Source organism: Heptranchias perlo, chromosome 25 (assembly GCF_035084215.1).
Source record: "Heptranchias perlo isolate sHepPer1 chromosome 25, sHepPer1.hap1, whole genome shotgun sequence".
In the NCBI taxonomy this organism is placed as follows: domain Eukaryota; kingdom Metazoa; phylum Chordata; class Chondrichthyes; order Hexanchiformes; family Hexanchidae; genus Heptranchias; species Heptranchias perlo.
The window spans coordinates 41,571,539-41,585,613 of NC_090349.1; the positions used below are offsets into that span (position 1 = coordinate 41,571,539).

At 39.3% G+C, this 14,075-nt stretch overlaps 1 protein-coding gene across 9 annotated transcripts in view; it reads right to left on the reverse strand.

The window, feature by feature from the left end:
• The window catches only part of arvcfb (ARVCF delta catenin family member b), a 268,627-nt gene that overhangs the window by 128,523 nt on the left and 126,029 nt on the right, over positions 1 to 14,075 (reverse strand). The gene's annotated exons all lie outside the window — the stretch shown is intronic.

Sequence of the window (14,075 nt, forward strand, 5' to 3'; positions counted from 1 at the left end):
GAAGGCCAAGAGATTTAAGACAGATTTTATGAAATCTCTCTTAAATCTAAAGAGCTTCGATAGAACGGAGGAAAGACTCTTTCCTGAAATTGGGGAGTCATAAATTTGAAATATTCACAGAAGTAGGGGAGAGGTTAGACAAATTTCTTTACACAGAGGGTCGTTGGGAGCATAAAATGGTTTGCCAGAGTGTGGTTGCAGCAGAAACATTGCAACTTTTAAGCGAAAGAGAAAGCACAGCAATGGGATTAATTTTAGATTGTTCTAGTTAATAGCTGGTACAGATATGATGGGCTTCCCTTTATGATTCAAATGTAATAATTTAGAGTCAATGCACCAAAATTGCAATGTGAATAAGCTATTGCTTCAGGAAAGGTGAGGGACGAGATGCACCGATTTTCTCTTCCTCCACCCTGCATTCCCACCACATTGAAAAAGATTAAACTCACTTCTACTCAAGCTCATTCTTTCCAGCACTTGAAAACGGTAATACTCGTAAACACACTATTTTCTTCCTCCTAAAATTGTCAGACTATTAAAGTCCAAGCTGGTTATCACCCACTCATTGGCTTTTCATTCATCTCTTCTTCATCTGCTCTTTTCAATCTTGATGTGGAGATGCCGGTGATGGACTGGGGTTAACAATTGTAAACAATTTTACAACACCAAGTTATAGTCCAGCAATTTACCCGAGGAAGGAGGAAGCCTCCGAAAGCTTGTGAATTTAAAATAAAATTGCTGGACTATAACTTGGTGTTGTAAAATTGTTTACAACTTTTCAATCTTGTCAGTGTCTTGCATTAGGGGGTCTTGGTATCAAAAAAATATGGGGCAGGGGCAGAGGCAGAGACACCCAGGGGCAGGGGCAGAGGGACCGAGAGAGAGCGAATTCTAAACCTCATGTTACTACTTAGTCCCAAAGAATTACAATAGAGTACGGTCTTCCTCTTGGAAAACAGATTTGACTTGGCAGCTAACATGAAGCTTTTACTTAAAACACTTCATGAATAAATGAACTGTCAAGCTCTCAATAATTCTAAATTAAATGAGCACCAAAATAAAACCAATTATACATTCAGTATGAATAGAAACCAGTAAGATTCAAGATAGATAGAAAAGTTAAAAGGCACGAAATTCAACTCTGATTAAAACTTTAAAAAAATACCAGTTTATATCCACAATACGTCCTTGTTATGAAGTCGCTCCAGCTCGAGGGAAACAAGATTATCTGTGCCAGAGAAATTCAAACCAGGGTCATCCTGTACACAAAGACCATGCAAGATCATGGGATTACAAAAGATTCTAGATATTTTGCTGTGTTGTAATTACATGTTTGATGCCATAGCAATTGGAAAAAAATGTTGGCACTTGTTTAGGTTTTAACTGTGAAGAGCACCATTTGGTAACGCAATTCCCCAAACACAAGAATTGGGGGTACAAGATCACACCCTATATTGAAGCATCAAAAAAGAATGTTCTGGGTCACATTACACTATCCCTCCGATTTGAAAATAAACTGAAATGCTGCCTCTCCCTGCATCTCTCTGAACCATACCCCATAATGAATCATTCTCAAGAGGAATAATCTCTGGGGGCAATTGGAATTCAACTCATTTAGACTTTGCTCCTGCATTTCACAAGGTTATCAGACCACAGATTAGAGGGGGAAAAAATAATCCACAGTGCAGTGGCCATTTGGAACAGACTCAAATCCGTGCAATTCCAAGGTAAAAGCTGGAAATGGGCAAGAAACTGTCTGAAACAAAGCAAACAGCAGTTACTTGCAAAGGGAATGATGCAAGAGCAAGTGGAGCGCCTCAGGGCTTGTTCCAGGGATCCCCGCTGTTCCTAATTTATACCAATGATTTGGACTCGAACTCAATTTGAAGTGGCCCAATTGGCAGATGATAGCAAAATGAGTGTGGGTGAGGAAGTGAAATCAGCAGCGAGAGGTCTACAAAAGAAATTAAATAAAATGTGTGAATGTGCAGAACAGTGATACAAGTGTCCAGTTCTACATACTGTTCGAAAAATTGAAGTAACACACGTAAAGGTGTAGGAATAAATGAAGACAAGGTTGAAAAACTTGTGGGTGCTAAGAGCTTGGCAAGGAACTGTGGAGCAGCAATTCTTTAAGTACATATTACCAAATCAATAGCATTCAAGTCAGAGGAGGTATGCTAAAACTGCACAGTGCTCTCGTCAGACCACAACTCACGTAGTGCAAGCACACCCCCCCCATTTTGGTCACCAAGACATAAAAATTGTCAAGCCCTCAATGCTGTTCAACAAAGATCTAGGCTGATTCCCAGCATCAGAAGGCTGCCTCAAAACGATGAGGTTATAGAAGATAACAAGAAATTAAACAGGGCTTTAGGAAAAAAAAACAGGGCAGTGGGCTGAATGGTGTTCCTCTAGGCTGTAAAATTATATGGCTCTTATGATATCGAAAAGGCAACCCAGAGTATTGCTCCAAACTAAACCAAGTCAGTAGGACAATACAGCATATGTTAAAAATTAGTAATGGGCACATTTGGAATTGATGTCAGCAAAAAATTTTGCAACAAACTGTAATCAACGTTCGGAACAGTAGCAGAGGCCAAAGTTTTCAAATCATTCGAGAGCCTACTGGATGGTGAGATAGGGGAAGGGAGAAAACTAAGTTTTACTTCTGGATATCGGAGCTAAATTGGGTTGAATGGCCTTGCAAAAAGCAGCAAATGCTGAGTCAACAATCTCTCAAAAGAAGCTGCAAAAATGTCAGCTGAAGATTAAAGGGATAAGACATCAAGCTGCACAAGACATGATGGTTGAAACCGGGAATGTAGTCCAGAACTGAATAGTAGAGATGTGAAAATGAATAAATATTTTGCTTAATTATGGGGTAATCTATAAATATTTATGTACAACTTTCACTCAGTTGAAGTAAAGCAAAGTACTGTCCAAGGCATGGTAGATTGTATAATAGTTTGTGGACAGAGCAGGCTTGATGAGCCAAATGGCCGACTCTTACTCCACACTTAAATATTCTTCCCATCGCACAGGACTATGAAGTATATACATGGAATCCTGACCCCTGCATATGATTGGAGAAAATATTTTCTCCAAAGCAAATATGAATTCTCAAATGTTAAAATCTTGTTCAGAAAAATAGACAAGAAACAAGAGTGCTGACATGAAAGAACAGGGAAGAAATTACTGTGCCCAACATGAGGGAACCAAATTAATAGCTCAAATAAAAATGACACGATCACTGAAACACCGTTGATTAATGACAATCTACTGATGTTAATTCAGCTTCCTCACATGGCCAAGCATAACAATTCCTTCCAATCAGTAACATAAAGTTAGCAACTTTCAATGTTGGAACAAAAATATTCATGAGATAAAGAAAGAAAAAGATTGTAATTGTTAAGTTTTAAAAAATTTTAAATAGTCCTCTCAATGACTCAATTGATTAAGGTGCTAAATACCTAAGTCACAGAGGCCAGGAAAGTTCCAGATTCCACCCGAGGCCTATAAGAAACATAAGAAATAGGAGGAGGAGTAGGCCACACGGCCCCTCGAGCCTGCTACGCCATTCAAGATCATGGCTGATCTTCAACCTCAACTCCATTTCCCTGCCCGATCCCAATATCCCGTGTCCATAAATCTATCCATCTATCTATCTATCTATCTATCTCAGTCTTGAATATACTGAACGACTGAGCATCCACAGCACTCTGGGGTGGAAAATTCCAAAGATTCACAACCCTCTGAATGAAGAAATTCCTCATCTCAGTCCAAAATGGCCAACCCCTTATCCTCAGACTATGGCCCCGAGCCCGAGTGTCTCCAGCCAGGGGAAACAGCCTCTCAGCATCGACCCTGTCAAGCCCTCAGAATCTTATATGTTTCAATGAGATCACCTCTCATTCTTCTAAACTCCATCGGTATAGGCCCATTCTACTCGATCTCTCCTCATAGGACAACCCTCTCATCCCAGCAATCAATCCAATAAACCTTCGTTGTACCGCCTCCAAGGCAAGTGTATCCTTCCTTAGGTAAGGATACCAAAACTGTACACAATACTCCAGGTGTGGTCTCACCAAAGCCCTGTACAACTGCAGCAAGACGTCCTTACTCTTGTACTCCAATCCCCTTGTAATAAAGGCCAACATACCATTTGCCTTCCTAATTGCTTGCTGTACCTGCCTGTTAACTTTTTGTGTTTTGTGTACAAGGACACCCAAATCCCTTTGAACAACATTTAACAGTTACTCACCATTCAAAAAATATTCTGTTTTTCTATTCTTTCTACTGGAGTGAATAACCTCACATTTCCCCACGATACTCCATCTGCCATCTTCATACCCGCTCATTTAACCTGTCCCTTTGCGGACACACTGCGCCCTCCTCACAGCTTACTTTCCCACCTAGCTTTGTATTGTTAGCAAACTTAGATACATTACACTTGGTCCCTTCATCTAAGTCGTTGACATAGATTGTATATTGCTGAGGCCCAAACACTGATCCTTGCCACACCCCACTAGTTACAGCCGACTCGTGCTATGTTAGCTGTTCTGAGCTGGTGGTACAGCAATGACATGGAAATTGCTCCAGCACAGCATGTTATCGAGTGGAGCATTAGCCAATGTTCCCACTTCTGATGGTAATCCATTGATCCCTGCTGGAAATGTACTCGCGAGTGCCAGGTGAGGACAGGATTACAGAGTCAAATAGCCCACAGATGCGCACCAACCGGCTATTCACATCTGAAGAATGGTCAGTTGGGCAAAGTATTCAAGGATGGCTTGCACGTATGGGACCACATCCCAGCAACAAGTTACCACCTTCAGAAAACTGGCAAAAATTAAAAATTGAACTATAAATCTTGGCGAAAGGCAGGGGAGTGGGACTAATTGGATAGCTCTTTCAAAGCCAGCAAATCAGAATACTTTCTTAATGGTGAGAGACCAGGAGCTGTGGAAGAGCAGAAGGATTTTGATATCCATGTACACAAACCACTAAAAGCTAGAGCACAGGTACACAAAGGGTAATGGAATGTTGACTCTTATCTCAAGGGTTTGGAATTCAAATGAGGAGGTGTTGCTTCAGTTGAACAGAGCCTTGATCAGACCTTATTTGGAGCACTGCATTCACTTTTAGGCACTGAACCTCAGGAAAGATATGTTGGCTTTGGAAGGGGTACAGTGCAAATTTACACAAATGATACCGGGGCTTAAAGGATTAAATTATGAGGACACGTTTCATAAACTTAACTTGTATTCCCGAGTGGAGATGGCTGAGGGGTGATCTAAATCAAGGTTTTTAAAATGAAGGCATTCGATAGAGCCATTTCCTTTAGTGGAGGAATCCATAATAAGGGAGCATAATCTTACAATTAGAGCCAGACCATTCAGGAGTGAAATCAGGAAGCACATTTTCACACAAAGGGTAGTAGAAATCTGGAACCCACAATCTCAAAAGGCTGTGGATGCTGGATCAATTGAAATTTTCAAGACTGAGATCAATAGATGTGTGTTAGGTAAGGGCATCAAGGGATCTGGAGTGAAGGCAGGTAAGCTGAGTTGAGGTGCAGATTAGCCATGATCTAATTGAATGGTGGAGTAGGCTCAAGAGGCTGAATGACCTATTCCTGGTCTTATGATCCTACGGTCAGATAGCTAACAAAATGTCGGCAGATAGAACGTGAACAAGCAACACAACAAATGCTAATAGCGTCAGCCTTGACTCAGTGGTACTGCTGGAAAAAGTGCAAGGGAGTTCTTTTGGTGTCCCAGCCAATGTTTATCCCTCAATCAACATCACTGAAAAAAAATTATCTGGACATTTACTTGATTGCTATTTGTGGGACCTTGCTCTATGCAAATTGGCTGCCCTGTTTCCCAAGATTATAACAGCGACGACACTCCAAAAAATGCTTCATTGTCTGTTAAGTGCGATGAGATGTACTGAGGTCGAGAAAAGTGCTATTTAAATCCAAATTCTTTCTTTGTTTAGATGCATACATTCCCATTAGTTCAGTGAATAAGAAAGTGAATGCTAGAAATGGCCACATGAAAGAGTACGGTTAATGTTTCAGATGGGATCCTGCATATTTTGTAGCATCTTGTGAAACTACAATGTTAAACAATTTGCAATTAAGAACATGTATCAAAAGGCTTTTTTTAATATTCTATGATGTTGGGAGAACCATGTTTAAGGGATTACCAATCTCAGTGCGGTTTTCTTTTTACTAGCGCAGTGCAGATTGCTATCAGGCCAGCTGGTTGCCCAAGTGCATCTTTCACCATCTCCAAAAGCTCTCCGGACCTGCAAAAAGCCAGGCATTGAACATTGCTGGAGGTGCGTAATTGACTTCCTTTACGTTGATACGGTGCCATTGGCAGTGAGAGCGGTGTGCACATGTGGCAAAAAGCACAATATCAACATAAAAAGACCATAAGGTAGGGGACTGCAGTAGGTTATACCATCGATCACAACGAACGCTGAACTTTCAGAATCGGCACGTTTTCCATTTTATTGTCGGCAAGTGCCAGCCTTTAGTGCTCGACTTCTGTTTCTAAATAGTATTTCAACAATGCAAAGGTTTGTTCACATGCTTCTCCTCCAGAAGAAAAGTTAACTACATATTACATTTTTTGATTATATCTTCATCTTGCATATGTAATAGTAGATGCTGTGCAAGGGAAGCAGCAATGACTGCAAATTGAATCACAATCTTCGGCTGACCTCCCAACGACAGCAGCAAAATCCTGAGCAATTTCTCAATGTCATTTGAAACCAGGGATTGGATTACAGCCTCTTACTTTGCTTGAAATGTAATTTCCATATATTTGTTGCTTATTACAATTTTCTTAGTTTCTGAGCTCTGCACTGTCTTGCATAGACTAACAGATGCTAGACTTCGCACTGTACTCACTCCACGGTCCAGCAGCTGACAAGCACCACTGGCCTGCCAACAGGGTGGAAACTCAAATACTTTTAAGCAACTTTACTACTGATCACTAAAATGCCAAATGTTTTCAGGTTTGCATTAACATAGGCTGTGTACTGTATTTAGAATGTAATGTTGACTAAATGAGCTTGCATAAGAGTACAGACACCAAAGCTTAGTTGTTCTTGGGCGCAGCAACTGCATGGAGCCACCATTATAACTTTTCATTTGGCTCTGTGCCTGTCATGCCCTTAAATACAGATTTTACAAGATGATTTGTGAAGGACAACATAGCTGATTTGCCTGAAAATGTACAAGACGTGGTTGCAGTAAAGAACGACGATTTATCTTGCACCTTTCACGACCTCAGGATGTCGCAAAGTGATTCAAAGCCAATTAAGTATATTTTGAAGTATAATCACGGTTGCAGTGCTGGCTGGCCAATGTTTGAGAAGCTTCATTAAAAATAATCAGAAGTTAGCATTGGATGCCAATAAAAATTCATCATAGTTGAAGTTATCTCTCAAATTTGCAATATACATAATGAATTCTTTCTTTTTAATATAAAAAGACCGCCTACAAAGAAACACTCGCTATCACTTGCTGTTATCTGGGTTGGGGGGGGTTGGCAATAGTGGGACGTATATTACGCAATAACTATAACAATTGCGTAACTCATGCCAGTCAGGTTACAGGCTACAGAGACTGATACACACCTATTTGCTTGGAAACAGCAGAATTACATTACATACTAATGCAACATTTCATATACTGTACTGCATCAAGTTAGAACACGAGTCTGTGGCGTCTGTACCCATTACACTTGGCTACGCACACAATGGCCTGTAAATTGCTGAGCGGTGAACCAACAGTGCTCGCTGCTCCATAGATTTATACTAACCACTAACATACCGCAGCCTTTAATGCGGGCACTTCCTCTAATAGGAAGCTAAGAGCCTGGCGTTACCTCCAGCGAAGCTAGGACCCATGGGAAAGACGAGGCAATTGCATTCTCCCCTCGACCAGATTGCAGTATTTTTGACAAGCTGGAGAATGGATTTTACATTCCAGCTTGCAGAAACCAGAAAGTGGAAAGGTACAACACTAAAATCATTTGTAAAAACAGTTAGACAGTGAAAAAAAAGGATAAGAAATAATCAAATTAAATAAAAAAAGCAAAAAATTTTAAAAAATTTAATGACCAAAAACTATTAAAATAAGGAGGAATGAGGCTCCACATTTTTAAAAGTTGATTTTTGGTTGTTTGGCAGTCATTAAGACTTACCACCCTGTTAAAACTTAGTTTAGACCTGATATTTTTAAGCGTACCTGTTTTGTGGTGATATTAGTTACTACCAGCTGGCCAGAAGAGCAAGTTGGCGCTGGTTCATTGATTCTATTGATTGCAGCCAGCAATATCCCTTTAAAGCGAAGCTGACAGATCGCCAGCGAACCAGGAAGAGCACGTTCCAGATTTCCACGTTTGTCTGTGCGTGTGCGAATGCCGGAACTTGCTCTTTCATTTCATCACTAATAACGGTGAGCGCTGTTGAGCTCACTGATTTTTTAAAGCAATTTTTGGCCCAATGAATCCACCGGCACCTTGCGGGAGTGGAGTAGGGAAGAGAATGGAAGAAAGTGCTGAACCAATGCTAAAAGTAAATGGCGACAGTTTCAATGCAGATTATGATGTGCAAGCATGTTCTGGTCCACCATGTCATGTCCAGCTGTTATACTAGAGCTAAAAGCACTCTTCTGATGTCACTAATTTGATGGGTTTTATTGCAAATGCAGCAACTTGGTTACAATGCAACTCAGCTGTTCTATACATGCATTTTCATGCTGAATTTGTGACTATGAACGTAAATTAGAATACAGTATACTGAATACATAACATCGCAATGACATCTATCTACATCATTAAGGATTAGGATTTTAACTGACATTAAAAGTTCACAAAGCCTCTGGTGATACAAAAAAGTGGTCATTAAAGATGCAATTTAGGTTGTATTAAAGTTGATCTTGCTAGTTGTATTACCACAGTCTCACCCCTGCTTATTTCACATTTTTCCCCAATACGAGGAAGTATTAATTCACTAATAAAAAGGAACAGGAATTTTTATGATTAACTACTTTATCTGGAAGTCTACTCGACAAACCCACAGCTGGACAAAAGTCTCCAAAGCTTTAGCTTTGTTTGAAACTTGTTAATTTTATATCCTGTCCTAGCTTTACATAACTCATCTCAGCATTGTGAAAACCTCGATCAAATTGGCTTCCTAATCTTTTGCCCCTCATTAAAAAAAGCATCAGTCCTTTTTGACACTCATAACTTAAAGCAGTAAAGCATGAAAACATCCTAATCATTCTTCTCTGAACACAATGTACTTTCAAGGTAACTGGACATAATCAAAATACAGCCTCACCAATTATCCTTAAAGTTGAAAATAATTTTTCCTGATTATAAAATAAAGGGCAAGGCAGCAAAAATTTAAGATAATCACTAAAAGAACCAAGACAGAGGTTAGAGTATGGAGAATGGGACTTTCAGCAAGCTGGCACAGGAGCAATAGGCCAAATGGCCTCTATGCTTTAACTTCTGATACTACAAGGTGTGCTATACCGATGCCCATAAATAGGTTAGGAACTCCATTAAGGTTAGGGTTTCCTTACATTTTGTTGTAAATTAGGGAAATTTTCATGTGAAATCTTCTTTGTTTTAGTTCTTATGTACTGTTCAGGGTAGCTTCGTGACAAGCTTGTTTTGTGCACCAATACCATGCATCATGGAGCTCTGCCTCCTCTCTGATTGAAAACCAGATTGTTTTGCATTCAGAACAGAGGAAAATCCTTCCTCTTAAATTACATACTAGTCTTACACAATGACACCAAAACAAACTTTCCAGAAGTGCTAAAAGCCCGTTTAAAGAAAAGGTCAGGAGCCAGTGGTACTGTGGTATTAAGCACAATATAGAATAATAGAAAGGTTACCGCATGGAAGGAAGCTATTCAGCCCATCGAGTCCGTGGCGGCTTTATGCAGGAGCAATCCAGCTAGTCCCACTCCCCCGCCCTAACCATGCAAATTTTTTCCTTTGAAAACCACGATTGAATCTGCCTCCACCACCTCACCTGTACAATGCAAATCATAATTGCTTGCTGCGTAAAAAAGTTTTTCCTCACGTCGCCTTTGGTTCTTTTGCCAATCGCCTTAAATCTATGTCCACTGGTTCTTGAGCCTTCCGCCAATGGCAATGTATAAGAAAACCTTTCTAAGTAGTCTAAATTTTCCTTTCGCTCCTTTAAACCAGTGCCTCCTTGTCCTGTCACAATTACACGATCACAGTTGCCTTTCACGATACTAAGGCTCAATGTAGAAAATAGGACATCACACTCATCAGTTTAAGAAAAAAAATTCAAAACACAATATTTCAGTACTTTATATGCTTAAAAACTATTATGCCAAAAGACATTATCTGAAAGAAGTGTGCAATCCTGAGTTTTATACTGTGCTAATTACAATTAAATATTGCCATTTAGAACTACCAAGAAAAAAATATTACTTTTCAGTGAGTTTTCCCACACTGTCACCTTCTTGGAGCATTATCTAGGCCAGACATGTTCCTGGCAGAGAAGACAGCCTACATAACTATAACCCAAGGCTCCTCTAACACTGCTTTATAGCAAAAGGCTAGAGACATACAAGAATGGTTTGGGTTGATGAGCACTAGTTTTCCCGAATTCTGAAGGATGCATCCTATTTATTTTTATTACAGATGCTGACTGAGTGCCCGTCCATTTGCAGCAGTGCGTGTCCCGGTTGAATATCACTCCATATGGGACTGCCATGTGTGGTGCCACACCGTAAAATCATATTCCTACCACTTTAATTTGCAGCAAGCTGGAGCTTCAGTAATTGCACTACCATCCCGTCCTTACATAGTTTAAGTTAACACAGCAAAAGAAAAGCTTTGCTGAAGGGTCTAAAAGATATTGCTCCTGTGGTTTTCCTGCTTGATGACAGGGTACAAGGACAGCAACCAATGATACCATTTTGACTACCATTTCTAGGCCCAGTATTCTACAAAAATAACCACATATTCAGTATGGCAACAAAAAAATAATTTCAAATGCCACTTCACCTTTTTCTCATAACTATCAGCCAAGAGCATCTGAAAACAAAAAATTAATTCTGGAGCACCTTTAAATGTATATTTAAGTTTGTAACATGTAATGCCACTTGTGATTTATAAAAGAATCTCTTCAAATGTTTAATACATTCTCAAAACAGTTCCTTGCTTCAAGGATTGCTGTAAATCAGCAATGTTTACCAACTTCCCTTTTTGAAACAGTACAGGACTTAATTAATTCTATTCCACCCAACTGCTCTAAATAGCTATACGGGCTTTGTAATTAGTTCTAAATAGTCTCACCTCAAATGTTGTCAGAATTAGGGCTACTTAAGAAAAAAGAAATTATATTACTTTTAAGCCATATTGGTTTCCTTCATGGCATATTTGCCCACACAATGTTCATTCCAGAAGAAATCTGGGTAAAAACCTCAAAACCACTTTGGTACCCAAGTTAAACTCCTAAAATGGCTAATTGTACTATGTCAATATAAACAATTACTTTAAGAAATTTACATGCACCTAAATTTATCTTGATCGATAAATGACTTGCTGGGGCAGCACTTGGCAAACAACTGAACAGTGATGCAGTCAATTAGAAAACCAGCCACTTAGGCTCTGTATTTAGTCACTATAGCATAATAAATGGAGAAATGGTTTTTAAAAAAGCGGCCAGGGACAGACGCACTCTACTGCTCAACAGATAGAGCTCTAATATGCCATCAGAAAGTACACAAGGGAAATTACACAATCTGTTGAGCTGTGCAAAGTTGCTACAAGAACTCTCTCTTCACATTGCACTTTAAATACCAATAATTCATTCATGTTGGTGTATAGCCAGAGGAAATCAGTTCAACATCCCAATTTGCAGCAATTACTTGATTCTTGCTTTCAGTGGGTTGCTCTCCAAATTATTCACCAACTTGTTTCACTTTATGGTCGCATTATGTGCGAGAACATTTCCTCGAAAATGATCTAAGAAATACATCCAACAGCCTCAAGAGTCATTGCACATATCTCCATTTAGCTTGTTGGCTACACTCAAGTGAAATGCAACTGAGGGTGAAATCTATTTGGAATCAAGTCTGTACAATTCAGCAGCAAATGGACAGGTGACATCAGATTCTGAATTGAACCATGCACAGTTGAAGCATGTGGGCCATCAGCCTTAGATATCCATTTCACACTGCAAGTCTCATTATGACAGCATTTCAGTCATGTGTGGGCTGGGTCACTATCCCCAAGGCTACCGATCTTCATATTTTAAACTGTGTGGGCAGTGCTGGATAATGAGGTGCTGGGGGTACACCAAGTTTAGAAAGGAAATTGAGTGCCAAATGCTTTTCAGAATATACTTAAAACAGCTTCATGTTAATATTAAGATTTGAGAATGAGAAATCTCTTCAATAACAAAAAATTATACACTACAGTTCCAGAGTGATGCTAAATAAATTAGAAGTTGGAAAAACTTAGTTGAATTAACAAATGCCACCACCTTTTTTAAAAAAAAGTTACTATCTACAATACATATTGATACACAGAAGATTTGTTTCAATTTTTGGAGTATCATGTTGCTTTTAAGAAACATCACTATCAGCCATTTGTGCAGCACCAGTTCCTAGAATCAAACAAGGCCAGATGTACAGGTTTCCAGTACAAACATCAGAATTACATCCTTTAGAATATAGACATTTCAACGCACTGGCCACCATTCAACAACATAAGCACTACTTAAAATAAAATTCTCCCCAAGTGTCCATCTAACAGATTCCATGATAACTTTTAAACTTAGACTTTTCAACAGTTTCAAAGATGCAACAGTCACAGAACAGCTTTTTAAAAATAAATCAATCCTATTGAAACAGTGCATGGTTGCAGTGGAACCTCCATTATCCTCCATGATGGAGGGGATCCCCAGAATGGAAATGGAAACATAAATAATCAAGAGTCCCAAAATTTTGGTCTTGCTCATTTATAGATACCCTAAGCACAGGAATAAAAACAAGGTTGATGAAAACAAATTGAATTTCATTTTTCTCGGACTGTGAGTGCAACTTGTTTTATTAAAGAAAAGATTGGGGTTAGCAGGCGGTACAATGAGGTGACGCCTGGGGTTAGCAGGCGGTACAATGAGGTGACGCCTTATGTAAGGCTGTTCAACAAAAGTTTTCGCTTTTAGTCAGGAAGGTAGATAATTGGATCACAGATAATCAAGGTTCCACTGCGCAGTTAAAAAAAAGTTATTGCAGAATTTCCAACTTTGATCAAAACTACCATCTGTTGGCATACAAATACTTCTGATTGGCAAGTTAGAAAATCTTTCTGCCCAAGGGTACTAGGGGAAGGAAGGAGGGAAGATGAGGACAGTGAAAATGTTTTAATAATTGAGTCTCATACAAACTAATTAACTGCATTCAATGTTGAATATTTATTAACAAAATCCCAAGAATGGTCAGACACAGCACCTAGCATGTAATGTGTTAAACCAATCCAACATAAGATGCTGCAAATACATATACATTCACCACATGTATATTAATTTCACATTTTAACTAAAACCCAAGACAGATCACAAAAATGAGCACTTCAATGTGGTAGAATAGTGTGCCCCAAACCAAACTAGTACTGCTGTTGACACAAATCTCAAAGCCAGAACAAAAATACACAAAGTAAACTCTATCAGTAGCTGTTAAACCCTTTTGCATGCACCAGAGATGACGGTTCGTATCTACCATACTTACATTTTTTTTTTACTTAAATCTTTCTCGCACCCCACCTAACCCATTTATCTGGATTACTAAAGGATCTTCTGCAAAGCATCAGCAGGTAAGTTCCAAATTAAGTGTCCCAGAATCAATTTTATATTTAAACCCCTGTGGAGATGGGATTTAGTGTCGTTTTGGATGATGTATACTGAATGGTTTAACACTTCCAGCTGCTCACTTTCAGTTCATGCGCTGGGCAGCATTAGATTACAAACTCTGCACCTCCACTGAATTTTTATGA